At 41.8% G+C, this 18,205-nt stretch overlaps 1 long non-coding RNA gene across 1 annotated transcript in view; it reads right to left on the bottom strand.

Moving 5' to 3' along the window:
* LOC128853688 (uncharacterized) overlaps positions 1-4,018 on the bottom strand; it is a 39,971-nt gene extending 35,953 nt beyond the window's left edge. Inside the window, exon 1 of the long non-coding RNA XR_008452360.1 lies at positions 3,862-4,018. This is a non-coding gene — a long non-coding RNA (uncharacterized LOC128853688). The remainder of the gene's footprint in view (positions 1-3,861) is intronic.
* Positions 4,019-18,205: the final 14,187 nt, after the last annotated feature.

Here is an 18,205-nt window from a genome sequence, read left to right on the forward strand (position 1 = left end):
AGGGCAGCTGGCATTTAAATTTAATTTCTTTAATCACAAGATTTTTAAAAATATGTCCATTTTGAAAGAAAAATTTCCACTGCAAATACTTGGAAAATAAAATTCATTACATAGAATGTTTTCAGCTTTTGTCTTAGAGTCATGCTTTTAATTTCCATCTTGGATTTATTTTATGAGAGTGTTCTGTCCATTTTACTTTATCCCATGATGTTGCTAGAATGAATTGATTTTATGCCTAGATACAACCACCTTCGTAATAGGTCCATTTATCCTTTTGGCCACACTGCCAGCACCCCAGAACACAGTGCCAGAACTGCTGAGTCAGCACATCCAAGCCAACACACCACCTATCAGCTCTGAAAAAAAATATGCAGCGATGCCAGTACAGCACTGCACCCAAGCAAGGTGAAGTGAGACATGGTGCTCACACTACTGTAACAAATCCCCGTCTGTGGCAAATGTGACAATCACTGACTCAGGCGTTTCTGCACTTACAGATCAGTACACGCAGATATTTGCTTTGGGGGGAAACAACAACAAAACCAAAAACAACCCCCAAAAAAACACACCGAAGTTGTCTGTGATGAGATTAGATGGAAACCAGAAGCTGAGTATGCCCAGGACAAAGGGTGATCACACAGGTGATGCACTACCAAGAGACAGTCATTGGATTTTACATTGGCTAAAAATGAATATTCCCTAATAAGCACTGATTAACAGATGCTGGAAAAGGTTAGCTGTGTCCCTTGTGACATCTGGAGTACAAGTTGTATGAGGAGGGGTTGAGGGAACTGGCGCTGTTTAATCTGGAAAAAAATGATGCTCAAGGGAGACATTATTGCTCTCCACAACTTCCTGAAAGGAAGTTGTACTGAGGTGGGTGTCAATCTCTTTTCTCATGTAACTAGTGACAGGACAAGAGGAAATGGCTTCATGTTGCACTAGGGAAGATTTAGGCTGGATGTTAGGAAAAATTTTGACAGTAGAAGAGTTGTCAAGCACTGGAACATGCTGCCTACGGGAGTGATTGAGTCACCATCCCCGGAGGCATTTAAAAGACAGGTAGATGTGGTGCTCAGGGACATGGTTTAGTGATGGACTTGGCAATGTTAGGTTTACAGTTGGACTCAGTGATCTTAAATATTTTCCAATCTAAATAATTCTATAATTCTATGATTAAGAAGATATGGAGAGTTGGCATTAGTATTCACAAAACTCTGCCACAAATGAAGATCACTCTGAATGCAAGACACTTATGGCCAAAGGCAAATTTTTCGTGGTTGGTTGATAAATCTGAAATCATGGCCAGTCCCCAGGAGGAGCGGTGTCTGAAAGCTGCATGGAGCTTTCTTTGTTTCAGGTAAAGGGCAAAGAGCTAAGGATCTCCAGGAGCCCAGTTTGGTTCAATAAAGAGAATCCGTCTTCAGAGTCATCTAAACAACACCCGGGCTCTGTTCCCACTAGAAGGTCCTATCCACTGATTAAAAATGTATTCTGGGTTCACAAAATCATAGATTGGTCGAAGGTGGAAGGCAGATCATCTAGTCTAATCCTGTGCTCAGAGTAGGGTCAGCAATAGACAGTTGCTCAGGGCTGTGTCCAGTCAGGTTTTGAGTATCTCCAATGATGGAGACTCTACAACCTCTCCGGAAAGCCTGTACCAGTGCTGGATCACTCTCACAGTAAAAAATAATAAAAATAAAAGTCATTATTATGCTTAAATGGAATTTCCTGTATTCCAGTTTGTGCCTCTCATCCTGTCACTGGGCATCAAAGGGAAGAGTTTGGATCCATTTTGCTTATGTCCACATCAGGTTTTTGGACACATTGATGAGGTCCACCTTGAGTCTTGTCTTCTCAAGGCTGAGCATTCCAAGCTCTCTCAGCCTCTCTCCGTGTGTCAGGTGCTCCATCCTCTTAATCATCTTCACAGCCTTTCGTTTAACTCTCAACTGTGTTTCTGTTGAACTGTGGAGCCCACAGCTGGACTAAGAAATCCAGGTGTGGTCTCACTAGTTCTGAGCAGAGAGGAAGGATCATCTTCCTCAAATCACTAGCACTACTTTGTCTAATGCAGCCCATGATATCATTGGCCTTCTTTGCCACATGGGCACTTTGCTGGCTCATGTTCAACTTGGCATTCACAAGCACCCCTAGGTCCTTTACTGCTAGACCTTCTCTCCAGTCAACACGTACTGGTGCCCGAGGTTATTACTCCCCAGGGGCAGGACTTGGCCTTTCTCATTGCTGAATTTCATGAGATTCCTGTCAGCTCATTTCTCCAGTCTGTTGAAGTCCCTCTAAATGGCAGCACAACCATCTGGAACATCAACCACTGTTCCCAATTTTATGTCTGCAAACTGCCTACACTTGGATACGGATGTCCCTTCTTGAAGCAGTTCCAATTTTATTAGTCAGTCACCTGAAGGTACTGAAGAAGTCTCCTCTGGGTGGGATATCAGTATTTACCTGTCTTTTAGCAGAAAGTTATGAGTTTTGCCTAGGGGCACTTTTTCCTATAAAGTTCAACATTAAAAGCACCAATACTACTATAAAACCTATACCAACTGATTTAATAAAATATGCCATTTCTCCCTAAAATGTCACATTTCTTATTGGACCAAAATTGTTGCTGCAAGTACTACTGCTATTGCTACTATAAAATTTCAATCTTGTTATTTGGGGTTTAAGAGTAGGTTTTATGGATTTTTTACCAGTAGTTAAAAAACCCTGCCACTTAACTCTATGTACTTGAATAGGTTGCCTCATGTATTCTGTTCTTAATCACATCTATTACCTGAAGATTTAAGACTTCATTTGAGCGATCCATGTAGAGTAAGGAGGTACACACCACTGGAGAAGCATATTGCTGAGCTGTCTACTTCTTCCATTAATAAAAGTACCAAGGGAAAAATCTCCATCCACACAGCTATACTAGTTCTCAACAGGCAGTGATGTCTCTTTAGCAGCTGAAAAGCATTTCTTATTTAACAATTCCAGATAATTAAATAATCAGGGAAGCATATGTCTATGGAGAATCAGAGAAGTACATGTCTATGGAGATTGTTTAGTCCCAGGCACAAGTGTGAGAATGGGTTTTTTTACCCTCTAATTAGTATTGAAGCTAATTTCCTCCTTAACTCTTTATCTTAATGTTGATTTGCATTTCTCAGAAGCATTCGTTTTGATTCTAAGAAAAGCTGCATTTCAAATACTTGCACCTTTGCTGATGTTCAGATTAGATCTTCTCGCAGAGCAAAGTGTTCCCCAGGATGGCTCTGCTTAGCAGGACACAGAGTTTGGTATCTGAGTAAACCAATCCAGACCATTTCAGGGTCACTTTCAGCAAAGGAAAGCCTGCCTGTTAAGACCAGATAAGAGTGAGGTCATTGATTTATTTTTTTCCTCATTATCTGGCAAGGTTTCAGTTGAAGCCTAAACTCATTATCTCTGTGGAAATACAAACATAAGTTGGTCCCTTGAAGCAAGTTAATTTAGTTTGAAAACAGTTAGGGAGTTACCTTCTGAATTCAATTAGCTAATAACTCCTGATGGGTAAAGGTCACAGAAGATAAAGGCAGTGTGCTGGTTTAAGTTAAATGCAATTCCAGGTAGTATCAGAGCAGTGCTTTTCCCCTTCCTACTGAATCATGGCTGCATCTTCTTCTGGCCACCGTCTCCAAAATCTCCATTAATAAGAGAGACAAATTCATGCCAGAAGAGAACACCTTCAAGGATGACAGCTGTAGCAAGTACCTTTAAGCCACAGTTACTTCAAAGTCTTCTCTTTGTACAGGAAGGAAATTGGCAGGGGAAGAACCTGACCCTTCCAACCACACTGAAAAAAGCCCCTCTACTCACCTATGTTAAGTGGAATAACTTGTACATTAAAATCCAAATCCCTCTGCAGTAAGGTTGCAGCCGAATGTGAGATCCATTTTCTATTCCTAGATGTAGAGACGTTTCTCACAAGGACCCATGACAGAAGAGAGTCTGTTTCTGCAGAAGATATGACACTTCTGGATCAGTCATGGGCCACTAGCAGCAGAGGCTGCCTCAGGATGGGCTGGGAAAACATTCCCAGTTTAGCAGCCAAGTTAGAAAATAACACTACAATAGAAATACTGACAGCCTCAATCACAGTATAATAACTGTTGGTATCATTCTCATGAAGAGGAAGTGAACTGTGCAAAGCCAGCGCGTTGTTATTGTTCTCTCAAGGAAACACCGAACTCTGAACTACCCTGAGCAATCACAAGCTGCAAACAGCTCCTTCTTAGAGAAACGATTTTTCATGTTACAATGTAAAAGCGAATTTCTTGCCGGTATTACCTCAGGTCATTAGCCAGATCGTAATTCTTGTATTTTTCGAAACTGATTTCCACCTTAATTTGATTTTGAGTACCTGATTAAATTTACCCTCCCTGAAGAAACAGACATTCAATTTAACTCCCTCCAGCTCGACTTTATTCTCATATCAAAATACAGTTCTCATGATTGTTGTACTTTTAGCTACAGAGTAATTTTGTCACTATTTTTAAGTGGCATTGTCTACCCAATGACAGTGTATTGGCTTGTTCCTACACGTTCATGTTATACACAAGCCCAGAAAGAAGTTAAAACAATAAATCGTACAATACAAAAGGTGGAGCGGTATCTCCTCAGAGAACTACAAAACATTGAATTACAAGATAAGGAAAGCCATGTATCACGTTGCTCAACACACTTTACCCAAGTGACTCTCTTCATCCCGCTAAGATCCACTATGGGATAACGCGCAAGGTACAACACTGGTATTCATTTTACTTCCCAGAAGGAACAGAATTCAATAGCCAAAGGCACAGGTGTCTCTTTGCCTTATTGCAGTAGTCCTCAGGGTTCTCCTTAGGTGGTTGGATCAATGTGACCTATATTTTCTCTTCTGAGACTCCAAGCAGACATCCAGGCTAGGTCTAAATTCCTTAAGTAGAAATCAAGCCTAGGGATCCTGTGGTATTTTATGAGCCCTTTCCCCAGACTGATTCCTCACAAAAACATTATGCAGAAGAATTATATCAGATCAGATTAAAAGACCGTTTAGTGCAGTACTCCACCGCTGAGAGGAGCCAGCAGCAGATACCAAGGGAAACAGTTTTTAAAAAGGGGTAACTGTGCAGGCATTTTCTTCACTCTCCCCTCTCCACATCCAGCAGCCTGCCACACAGGCAGTTCCTCAGGCAAGAGTGTCATTTTGCTGCCTAATAGCCCCTGACAGGATTTTTTTCTCATTAATTCATCTGATCAGTTTTGAGCCTGTCTAACCTCTTGACACCCAGCCGATACTGTGGTTCCAGTTTAATCACATACCACAAGGACCAAGCTCCTTGCTGTTGTTTGCTTAAGCCACTACCCAGTAATTCCACCTGATGTCCCTTGTTCTTGTTCTAGGAGAATTGCAAATAATCATTTGCTACTTATTTTCTCCATGCCACTCATGATTTTAAACACCAGTATCACATGATTTTCTGTTTCTTTGTTCCCGTCTAAAGAGTCTATTTAATCAATCTCAATTCAGAAGCTGTTCTCTATTTCTGAAAACACTTGTCAAGTTTCTCTGTCTCTTTTAGGGCTCTGCTATACCTTTTTTTAGACAGGGAGACCAGAATGGCATGCAGTAATCAAGAGGTGAATGCACAACAAAATGATTATTTTGTTTTCGGTGTCTTCCCTAGCAATTTCTGACAATCTATTTGCTTTTTTGAGCATTGCTCTGCCATCAGCCCACATTTCTTTGAATTATTGACAGCCACTGTAAGCTGTCTTCCTTGAGTGATAAGAGGTAGTTTAAAGCCTACCTTCAGCATCGTACAGTCAGGATTATTTTTTCCCATGTGCATTATTTTGTGCTTATTGGCACCAAATGCAGGTTACCATTTTACTGCAATGTCACTTGGTATAGTGAGACTCCTCCACATTTTTAAAAGTGTATTTTCATTTTTCCTATCTTGAATAAAGCAGTTAAAGAAACACCCAGCACGTTACTATTTAGCACATTTTCCAGACCGCTTATGAATATGCCAGACATCACAGATGTTAGTCCAGATCCCTGTGGGATTCCATTTGCTGTTTCTCACTGAAATATCTGATTGTCTATTCCTACCCCTCAGATCAGTTCCAGGGGGATCTTCCCTTTCATCCTGCTGCAGTTTTGTTTCATTAGGATCTTCCGACCAAGGGGCTTGTCAAAAGCTTTTGGAAAATCTGAACACATTGTACCAACCAAATCAAGCTAATCCACATGCGTGTTGGTGCTTGAGATGAACAGCAGTGGATTTCTCTCAGACAAGAGTTCTCTTGACAAAAGCCACACATGTATTTCCAAAATCCTTTTTGAAGACTGGTGTCAAATTGCCATTTTTCCTTTCTCTGGTCCTTTAGTTCAGTGGGGAGGGAGGTCCTTTAGATCTGAAGGGAGGTTGTGAGGGTGTGTGGGTGTTACTGCTCCACCACTGAAAGTTGTCAGAATCTGAGTACACCGCAGCTGCAATGACTAAAATTCCCTCCACCCCTAATAGTGCAAACGAGGCCATGCTTGACCTTCTGAATGACACCAAACATGGCTTGTTCTCCCAGGAATTCCCTATTTAGTGGCTTCGACAAGCCACTCATGCTGCTTACAGTGGCAGTCTCCCTCCTCTTAACGATTCTTTCTCTACTAGCACTCCTTTTTTTATTGAGCTGCTTGGAATTATGGGTTGCTTCCAGTCCTTTAATGCCCTAAATACCCTTTCCTCTCACCAGCCTTTCCTGCATCCAGGCTGCATTTCTCTTGCAAACTCAGGCTCCCTTCTGGAGCTCACCTGCAGAGTCGAGGATCTGCTTCCATAGGAAGGAGGCCTCTACCTCTCTCCCTCAACTTCAACCACTCCTGACAAACAGTACGTGATAGAGCTGTCTGTTAAGAAGGGTTAACAAAACCTTCATTTTTTTTTTACCATTCATATGGGTTGCCCAGTGATGAAAATTTAAACCCGCATAACCGTAATGACTCTTCCCCTTGCGGTTCTAGGTTAATAATCTTAGTGTTCTGGCTACTTATCTAAAGCCTGAGACATTAATTAAATTGATGCCAGTGACAGAGTTCCTCGAATAATATCCAACTGCTAGCCAACAGATCTGGTCGTTATTCCAAATTGTTGTGGTTACTCCAAATTAAAGTTTAACTATGCAAACATACTTGGTTCTTTCTAAATTTACTTATTTTTATGCTAACAGCCTTATTCCTATCTTATTCTTATCCTTTTTCAGATTGTTCATGCAATGCTTCAAAAAACATAAACATGCAAGTTTCAGTAGCAACTTAGCTTTTCAGAATACATCACAAATTCTTAGAGCTTTACACATACAATCACTAAAAAATCCTCCAGGATCTTAGGCACTGCTTTGCATGTATGAGGTGCTATCTGTAAAAGAATTCAATCATAAAATTCATTACAAAATGTGAGAAATGGCCCAGAAACTTCAGTCTAGTGTATGCAGAAGTTTATGAGGTGGTGTAAAGGAAAAATTGTTTCCAGAGGGCATCAGACAGATAAGACAGCAAAGATAAAGAATTCCAGACAAGAAATCAGAAAAAAACCACACAGTGACACCCAAAAACATGCCATTATAATTCAAGGTACTAATGCTTTATTTGGCAGGTAGATCTGTATCTATTCATGTGAAGCAAGACTGGGGATTAAAAATGTCTTTGTCTCTTAAAACAGATGTTATGAAGTATGTTGGTATTAATGGAGTATTCTCCACTGAAGATTTAAAACCTTCAGTTGAAGAAAAATAATTGATTTTAGCTTTCTCACAGGCACAGTTATGTGTCTATGTGTGTACATGTACATAAAGGCAGCCACTTGAGCTCATGGAGCATTGTGTAAACTCACAGTATTGTGAAATTATTGTGAATATTCACAGCATTGTGAATACTCACAGTATTTTTTAAACTGAAAGGTGAAACAGGTAAGGCGGCACTACTTTCCTGTTGTGAAACAGAATGTTTCTTTTCAGAGTAACTGTCTCTTGGGCAGGATCACTTATGTCGCTGGGGCTACGGTAAACACCACTAGGCACTAACTGGTATCATTGCTGCAAAATTTAGAGTACAGAAAGATCTTCCTCCATAAGCCAGGGGGACACATACATAATAAATGTTTCAGTACTTAACACTGATAAAGAAAGAAAAATCCAGCTGCATTAGATCCCAAACCCAAGCGCATTAGGACAATCAGAGCAGAGCTTGAATGAACAGTTCAAGCAGAATGGACAGAAGCAGAAGCAATTGAATGAGCAGTTTCCAACTGCTTAAAACCTAACAAACATCACAATGTGTCCAGCTCTACATGCTTCACTAATGTTTCAATTTTTTCCACTAACATTCATTTCATACAATACTTTAGTAACATTTGTGTCTCTTGACACACCTTGATTTCCAGACTCAGTTCAGTGTCCTTAAGTCTTTATTCCATGCTAATTCCCCCAGGCACTTGAGTCAACCTTTCAGAGACAACATTTCTGCAAACCCAGGACTGGCCCAGCTGTTTTGAGGTATTTGACCAGGGCAACAGGGTTCACTGGGCAGAGTGGAAGCAGAGAAAGGCCAGAATCCTCCCAGTGATGCCTGCAATCTCTTTTCTCCCACCAGCCTCCGAACTCCATCTCCCAGCACCAGTTGCCTGCTGGGGAAGGGAGGGTCGAAGGAGCTGCTGGCCTGTCCCTCAGCCAGCCCAGAGCAGGACAGGCCTGCAGGCACAGCAGAGGCCAAGCGGCAGCACAGACACCCATACACTCTGCCCCTACAGCCACGTTGCGCAAGAGCCAGTCTTGCCCAATCTGACCCATCGCAAAAGGAAGAGACTCCTGCAGGCTCTCCTGTCTTCAGCTGCCAAAGGCTGGGCACAGTTCTTCAGGATCACCGCAATACTTACTTATTTTCCCTTTATCTCTCCTTCAAAAGTCTCACAATTACATGAAAACTCATCTTTCATTTAAAACAAACAATAATTCAGGGCCTCAATGGAAGCCCACATACGTGAACCCTACATGTATATGAGCAACCAGACAGGTCCAAGGATCACGAAGCCTGTTACTATTACTACTTTCCATCTCCCAGCCTTTTAGATTCTGGACTGGACAACACTACACAGAAGCTCAAGGCATGGAGTTCGTTATTTCCTTTATTCCAGGCTTGGAGCTTTTATGTGCCACTGGGGGTGGGGGAAGGGGGCAGGTTTTTTCCACTGACTTCCTCTGCTGAGAAGCACATCACTGCTGCCCATGCTCTCCAGTTGTAGGAGCACTGCCATCAGCAACAGCAGAGTTCACACCAGAGACTTTCAAACTAAAGGCAAAATCTTTCAGCTTCTGAAAAACAACCTGGCCCTGTGGCTACAGGCAGGGCAGACTCACATTTTGTTTGGGTGGGTGCAGAAGGATTTAGCACATTTACTGACCAGGCTATATGTTCTGTCATTTGGAGCCTTCTGCTTGCTCTTTATTTGTAATTTTTCCAAAAGAAAAAAAACACTTGATGAGGAAGGACACACCCTGGGTTGTGGTGACAGTTTTTTCCCTCCTTCCCATAGTAACAATCCTGCAGCTGGTCTTTTGCCTTTATCAGAAGCACACAGGAGCACCGAGATGGGAGCATGAATGCACCGAAGCATGAAGCTGTGGGGGATTACAGTGACCCACCAACCTTTAACAAATAATTTGATAAATATCAACCACAGTTGCCCACGGTGACCTGTTCAAACATGCCCGGGTGCCAGGCACAGAGAGTGGGTGATTCACAAGGCACACTGTAGCTGCCTGGGGAGGAACAGAGCACGAAGCCCATGGCGCAGCCAAGCCAGTTCAGTATCGATGCCAACTTGCCACAGCTGTTTCTGGCTGTCTCCGTGGCTTTCCAGTAAGTAAAATGACCTTAGGGGTAGTAAAAATGAAATCACCAAAGACATAATGTCAGGCATATTTAATGAGGCATTTTAGAAATGAATTATTCTTGGCTAAACAGTAAGAGGCTCCAGTCTGTTGGTAATGTGGCTACAGACTCACCAGGACAAAAAACATCACATCAGCACTCTGTGAAACGGCAGCAACTGTTGCAAACGACCTTAAAGTCTGCTCTCCTACACGATGACCACAAGATATGGAATGTGACTTTTCTTTTGTGGCTGCTTTTTTTTAGGGTTGGTTGTTTAATTTCCATTAAAAATAATATCTGGCAGTAATTTTATCTCGGATATCAACACCCAGGTCTAGGAGAGGAACTCTGCCCCACAAACTGTCCAGTGTTTTCAGCTTTCTTAAATGGGAACTTCAGCTCACTCAGACAGCTTTTCATAACAACTATTTCAAAGCGTAGGCCTGAGGAATAATTCCATGTAACAGCCAGCTGTGCAGCAGGTCAAGACCTTATTTCAATTATCACAACAATACTTATCATCTTCAAAATCTTGGGAAGTTCTAAAATCTTCCTAAAAATAGGGGGAATTATTTAGCAGCACCTCCTACCCAGTGAACGGCAGAGCTGACATGAATTTTGACAAGATGGAACTCCAGACAGGTTCAGACATACCTGTCCCCACGTCCAGGCACAGGCTTTGCTGCCTCAAACCACACAGGGATCAGCCCTCAGCATTAACAGAGACTACACACGTGCAGAACCGCTATGTTATTTTCAGATTACTCAATGGCATGAACCAACCCATGCCCATTTTTTATCACTTTAGACTCCAAAATGAAGAAAACAGGCATAGTATTTCATCTTTTACTCTTGCATTGTGATTTCCGTGCGTAAATTGCATATCATGCTTTTTTTTAGACTTCCAGAGCAGCAGGCACAAGAAAATTAGCTGCACTCAACTGTAGCAAGTATTAGTATCTTCTAAACCTTTTCCTCCTTATTTGGCTTCTGTAATGGTGAATGAGACTGGAGGGTACAAAGATATAAAGGTTTTGCACATAGGTAGGAAACTTTAAGTGTATTATCTTGAATAACTATAGTATCTTTAAATCCCTGCTCTTTCTCTTAAGTGTTTATAAATTTGCAGAGCTTCCTGAACTTCTAAGATGCCTTTCTCAAGAAAAAGTAAGCACACAATAATAAATAAAACTCCTAGCTATAAAGGATGGGCTTTTTTTCCCCTGTAATTACAGGAGAGCAACTATCCTCGAATTCAAGTTTAGATGTTGTAGACCAGACACAGGCTCTTGCACAGAGGCATGGCTTCCCAAGGCCCCTTGGAAATCTGGTGATCCAAGGCAGAGAAGGTGCTTTGACTTAAAACAGCTGTTATGTTACTATTGACCAAAATTAATGTACAGTTCACAATGAATACAGTTTATATGCTAAATTAGACTACAGGAGCTAACTGAAGGGCATTCGAGATATATGCCTACAGCCTGGGGGATACAAATATTAGCTTTATTTCACTTCCAATCACTAAAAAAGTTTTGCTTTGCAAGGAAACGTCTAGGTCTTTGCACTAGACCAAGCAGACAAGCTAAAATGGTTAAATCTCTAAAATGTAGGCAAAACTGAATTGGAACGGATGAGGATGTCATCATAAAAAAAAATGGTAAAGCCTTCATTTATTTACAGCAATTCTTAACAGACCACAGAGATTTCTGAAGCAGCAAAGAAGAATGAGGGCCTGTGCTCTTCATTCAGCTTAGTTTAAGTAGAGATGATAGTTTTCTGGACTGCTATTTAAACTGCCAGAAAAATGTGCATAGCTAGCAAAAAAAAAAGAAAGCACAAACAAAAATACAATGCTGATTCTGTACTCCATAGTGACCAGGTTAAAACTTATCTTCTCTTACAAATTTCTACCTCTTTCATCACAAGTTTTATGGTTGTTTTTTTCTTATTTTGCCCTCTTTTTTTAAGAGACTACACCAGTATATCCATCATCTTCCCTCTCAGAGGTACAACTGAGAAAATGTCTTACTGAAAAATTATACTAGGTTGATTAACTTTATTGTTGTAACAAATTCACAGGAACTGGGTTGTTTATGGGTACTGAACACAGATTTCATCTTGCATTTCCTACACCTGTGGACTTGGTAGTTTAGGAGGAAAAAAAAAATCTCCTCTGGTAGTAGAACCTCAGATTTTAGGAAATTTCAGGCACGTGGAGAACACATAACTTAAATTTTTTTCAATCGCTATAACAGCATTTTACTGCCACCTAGTGGGTAATATAAAAGGAAATAACATTAAAACACATGAATATTTCTGGCCAAAAGCCGTTTTTCTTTCACAATACCAAATGGAAGAGAAAGGCAAATTTAGATATGGAACAGTGTTAGAAAATAGTTAATACAAAACGTTTTTCAAAAGAAGAAGGGAGAGGAGCTGGCAAGCAGACATAAGGACAGGAGCTGGGAATCTCTTGAGATATTATCCCGGTATCACGGGAATGCAGCCTCCTCTCCCCCACAGATCCTGATGTGATCACCCATTGTTCAGGAAGTAAGGTCTGCTTTTTCAATGACAGGGGAATATCTCATTTTCCTCTGCTTAGCCCAAATGCAAGGCAGCTAGCACACCCATAAATCTTAAGCAATGCTTTAGTGACTACCCATAAAAGAGTCAAGCCCAGGTGTCATCAACATCTGGCTCTATCCTGGTCTGAGAAGTTATGAATTTGGCTTCCTGCAGGGTCTTTTTCCGCCCATAAGGCTGCAGTGGCAGGCACCAGCAAGGGCAGGACACAGCTTTTCTTAGCTGAGGTAACAAATTTTCCACCTTTTCCCAAAGGCTGACGAAGCTAGAGACTTAGACCAGAGTGCACGAGCTTCAGTTCCAATGCAGAAGGCAGAACCAAGTGTGGGACCCCAAGGGCAGAAGCCTGCAAACCCCTGCGAATGCCACTGACGGAGATCGCTACTCTAGACACAGTGGGGTTAGTGCTCTGTGGGCAAGGGCCTCTCTTGGCCAGCAAGACCAGACAAAGCTTTCTAGGTCATTTTGGCTAGCAAGCTCTCACCTGGGAAAGACTCAAGGCACATCAGCGGTATGCTGCCAAGGGCAGGGCCAGACATTCTGCACTGGTTTTCAGGTGCAATATCTCAACTATCCTTTACAGTCCACTGACTTGTAGATGACAACATATATCTAAAACGTGTTGTCCAGTGTTGGCTTTCTTTGTCTTCACTTCTCAGTATGACCAGCCAAAAATTGTGCTAATGCGTAGAGACATTTTGAGTGCTTTCTTTGAAAGTCTTCTTGTCAACGGAAGAAAAGATAGGATAGAGCATAAACACAGTTGTAACCCAGCCCCTAGGTGACAGTGAAAGGGAAACTGACAGGGCCCTGCAAGGACTACATTATTTATTGGGTCGAGAAGATGGCTTCACAATATTTATTTAGATTCTGTCAGCATCTGCTGAGGCAGAAGAAAGCCTGGAACTGGTAGTGCTTTAGGAAGCAGACTCCTTCATCATCCAGCAACCAGCAGCATTGATCACCCTTTTTTTGCCATGCTTAGTCAAACATATTAATAACATGCTCGCTTCTGTTCCTATCACACAGGCCCTTCAGGGTTTCTAACACTGATGTCACAAGAAGCAGAGCCAGTTGAAGGAGAAAAGGAAAGAAATGAAGCAGAACTTTTCTATGGCAGGTATGTTTGTAGAGGAAAAGCATAAATCCATCTTGAACAGCAGCATATTCCCCAAAGGTAGTTTACAGGAATTATATTGGAATATATATTATGCCTCTATGCTACTAAGTGGCAGATTTTAAGAAGTTTCTGTTTATATTTAACCAATCATACTTCTTCAGCTGTATTAGCAACACTTAGAAGCCAGGATGAACTTCTCATCAAAGTAAACCGCACCACCAGCACTTCTCAGCCCGGCAGATCCTTTATTTAGGGACTCTTTGTAGTCAGTGCAACACACAGCTGATCCCACCAGTCCAGACTCATCAAGAGCCAAGAAGGAGACTTCTCTAATTGGTAATTTCACTTATGGTAATTTTGATTCAATACCACTTACAAAACGGATGTTTTCTACCCTCCTTTCTCCAGCAAAGTTCTCTACACTAAAGGTTTTCTGTCATGCATGACCAGCAATGCAATATATTTGTTAAAATGTCCCTGTAAGCCATGAGGAGTATAAACCTAACTGCTAGTTTCACTAGAGCAATATAAAACATCTGCTCCATCTGTTCCAGGAAATGGTGATAGGCATCTTGTTACAATATACTATGCTAATTCTTCCAAGATATTTTTATATTAGGTCATTTAAATGTTAGTAAGGTATTTTATTACTACAAGCAAGAACAGACGGAACCTCCATAACCATTTCTAAACTGCTTAAGTAGCCTAAATTTCTCCCTGTTTTTTAACTCTAATGCCATTTTGGCAATGGCACTCTGCCATAATTAAGGTCGTTGGCAAAACTGAACCATCCTTGTGGATGTGAATATGGTATGACATGCAGGAACACAGCCTGTAATGTATTGGAGAAAATGAAGGTTTTAAGAGCATTTCCTTTGCAGGAGGTAGAGTCACAGAATCATAGAATGCTTTGGGTTAGAAGGTACCTTCGCAGGTCATCTAGTCCAAACCCCTGAAGGAGCAGGGACGTCTTTAACTCAATCAGGTTGCTCAGAGACCCAACCTGACCTTGAATGTTTCTGCTGCAGAAGAGGGAGAGTCAGACTCCAAAGGAGTGAGCTGCATGATTAACACGCAAATACTGGGGCAGTCTGAGTCTCCTGGCCAGGTTGCTGAGGCTCGCAGGAGGGAAGCCTGGGTCCACCATCTCATTGAAGAAATTATCCCGCTTCTGGGGACAGGGATCACTCACCAGCCTGCACTGGGCCATGTGACATGCTCTGTCATCCCCATCATGCCCATCCCAAGCACCTCACATTGTTAGTAAGGTCATTGCGGCAAATGCTGCTCTGGATTACATCCAGCTCAGCTTCATAAAATTATAAAATGTTTCAGGTTGGAAGGAAGATTTACAGGCCATCTCGTCCAACTCCCCTGAAGGAGCAGGGACATCTTTGACTAGACTAGGCTGCTCAGAACCCCGTCCAACTTGACCTTTAATATTTCCAGGGATAGGGCCTCCACTGCCTCCGTGGGCGACATGTTCCAGTGTTTCACTACCCTTACAGTAAAAAAATTCTTCCTTACATCCGGTCTAAATCTATCCTCTTTTAGTTTAAAAACATTACTCCTCTTCCTGTGGCAACAACCCTGCTAAAATGTCCCTCCCCATCTTTCTTGTAGCCCCCTTTAAGTACTGGAAGGCTGCTACACAGTCTCCCTGCAGCCTTCTCTTCTCCAGGCTGAACAACCCCAACTCTCTCAGCCTGTCCTCATAGCAGAGGTGCTCCACCACTCAGATCATTTTGTGGCCCTCTTCTGGACCCTCTCTAACAGGTTTATGTCTTTCCTCTGCTGAGGGCTCCAGAGCTGGATGCAGTACTCCAGATGGGGTCTTACCAGAGCAGAGTAGAGGGGCAGAATCACCTCCCTTGACCTGCTGGCCATGCTTCTTTTGATGCAGCCCAGCACACGGTTAGCCTTCCAAGTTGCAAGTGCACTTTGCCGACTCATGTCCAGCTTTTCATCCATCAGTACCACCCAGTCCTTCTCTTCAGGGTTGTTTTCAACTACATTATCCCCCAGCCTGTATTTGTACTTGGGATTGCCCCAACCCAGGTGTGGGACTTTGCACTTAGTCTTGTTGAACCTCACAATGTTCACATGGGCCCACTTCTCCAGCTTGTCTGAGTTCCTCTGGATGGCATCCCAGCCTTCTGGCGTGCCTGGTGTCTGACACCACCAATAAGGTAAGGTAAACCATATCAGCTTCAGAAGAGCTGCACAAACAGAGGAAAGCAGCACAATGATGAATGTAGCACAGTGTTTGTCTTCTTATGTGTTAACAGCGTACCTTAATTTCATGAATTTAGACACAAAAATCAGTATTCAGTTCAAGTGTTTCATCGCTGGACAAAGAAAGAAGGCTGCCCTTGTTCTCTGTTTGGACACTGAAGAGTGATATATATTTGGATTTTATTTTGGCCTTCTTTTACAAAACTTCTCCTAGGAGAAGCCTTGATAGTACAGCAGCAGCCAGAAAGTCTTCCTTGTTGCTCTTTTGAACTCTGTTCCAATTCTATATATATTTAATCACATATGAACTTCAAATTATTGCTATTTATGTAATATTATATTCCGCAGATAAAACTTTTATCCTTCAGCATTTTCTTCACTCTCAAGAGGCCTGATTCTTTTATATTTTAACCTTTCAATTGAGGGGAGTTAACATTATGCAAAGTACCTACCTCTCAGCCTCTTATTTTCTTCCACTTAACTGTATGACTACGTTTCAAATTACAGCCACTTCCTACGATTCAATAACTAGCAAAAAGAGAAGAATGGGGACAACCAAAATAACTTGGTCTGCGAACTCACAGAGGACATGAATGTTACCATTCTTACAAGCAGCCCAGTTTATGAAAGACTGATATTAAGGCAGTACTTTTAGAGCTGGATCATGTCAGACAGTAACCTACCAACACATTTTAGCAAGATTAAATATAAGGCATGCCTGAAATTGAAATCAGCAGGAGTACAAAGGTTGTTGAAGTGCTTTTTTCCACCAGGTCCAGAGTGCTTAGCACAAGCAAATGGAGTTTGTTCATCCCCCCTTTAATGACATGCCCTTGACAGAGGACAAAAGTCAAAAAACATCACTGAAAAGATCAGATTTTATTCTGCTTCCAGCACTTTAGGAGGTATAAGCAGGTGTTGGCCACCATCAACTCACTGCAAAAAAAAAAAAAGGAGGACAAGGGGATCTCATTGCCATCAAGTTCATTTCCCCTGTAGGTTGATATTCAACACAAATTTTTATAATTTCACACATGCTGATCAAACCTGATTACCTGTGTAGGTATTTTGCTTCCATGCAGAGGTCTGTTCCAGAGCCTTCCCCTTCTGACCCTCAGTAATCTTCAGTTCCTTCAGGTGGGCAAATACAACCTGAGTAAGATCATCACTGTAACAGTAACAGCATGAATGGCATTTTACAAGCATGAGCCCTAACTTGCAGAACCTAGACTGGAACCTAAAGGCAAACATGACAAGAGATGGGAAAGGGAAAGGATCTTCTTCTGGAGAGGAGTCAGAGCAAGGTCTTGTTTATCCCACTTCTGCAAATTTAATTCTGTGATATATCTTTTTAAAGGGTGGATTCTGCTTTAGGAAGGACAAAAGAATAGTAGAATTTCTTCAAGACATGTTATATAGGCGCCTTTAATCCCACCTTTCTTTTACAGAGCCTATATTCTTTGAAAAAAATGTTTCAGCATTTTATTTTTGCTCTGTTCTTTACATGCCTGTTCTGTATCATTTTTTAAAGACGGAAATTGTACTGTCCATTCTGGTGTGGGTACTGCACCATCCTGAAGGTACATTTATCACAAATCAGATGCAGAGACAGAATGCAACACAGATGTTCCTCTGTCAAGAGCCTGACTTCATCAGTCTGAGGGAACTGGTTTTCCCACAGGTGGCATCTGCAGTGCCCCAAGTACAAAAGGCCAACAATGTCCCCACTTTCAATACGGGATAGCTCCAGCTCTCTCTCATCTTAATTTTTAAGTATCCTGGTTACAGCTTAACTGATTCACTTGAGAGACAACCTGAACTGTCCCAGTCAAACTGACAAGCCAAGAATAGTCTAGTTTGACAAGACATCGTGCTGCAGAACCTTACCTACCACTTCTCACAACCTACTACTGTATTCAAAATCTTCCTTGCTGTTGAACATGCTGCTGAATAACCTTCTAGCTCTGCTTATATGTGACGAATACCTAACCATTTTGAGATACGAACCACAATCTACTCAGCATGGAGAAAAATGGCCTCTTGCAAGGCAAAATTGAGACCAAGACATCTGGAATTAAAAGCCACTTAGTAGCCTCAGTTCAGTTTTAACCACACTCTTAACACAGCCACCGTGGGCATTACATGGAGGTCATTCACAAACTGCTGTCCAGCTGGCAGCAATTCAACATTTCAGAGCTATAGAATCATAGAATTGTTTGGGTTGGAAAGGACCTTAAAATACATCTAGTTCCAGCACTCCTGCTATGGGCAGAAACACCTTCCACTAGATCAGGTTGCTCAAAGCCCCA

The sequence above is a fragment of the Cuculus canorus genome, chromosome 1, assembly GCF_017976375.1.
Source record: "Cuculus canorus isolate bCucCan1 chromosome 1, bCucCan1.pri, whole genome shotgun sequence".
In the NCBI taxonomy this organism is placed as follows: domain Eukaryota; kingdom Metazoa; phylum Chordata; class Aves; order Cuculiformes; family Cuculidae; genus Cuculus; species Cuculus canorus.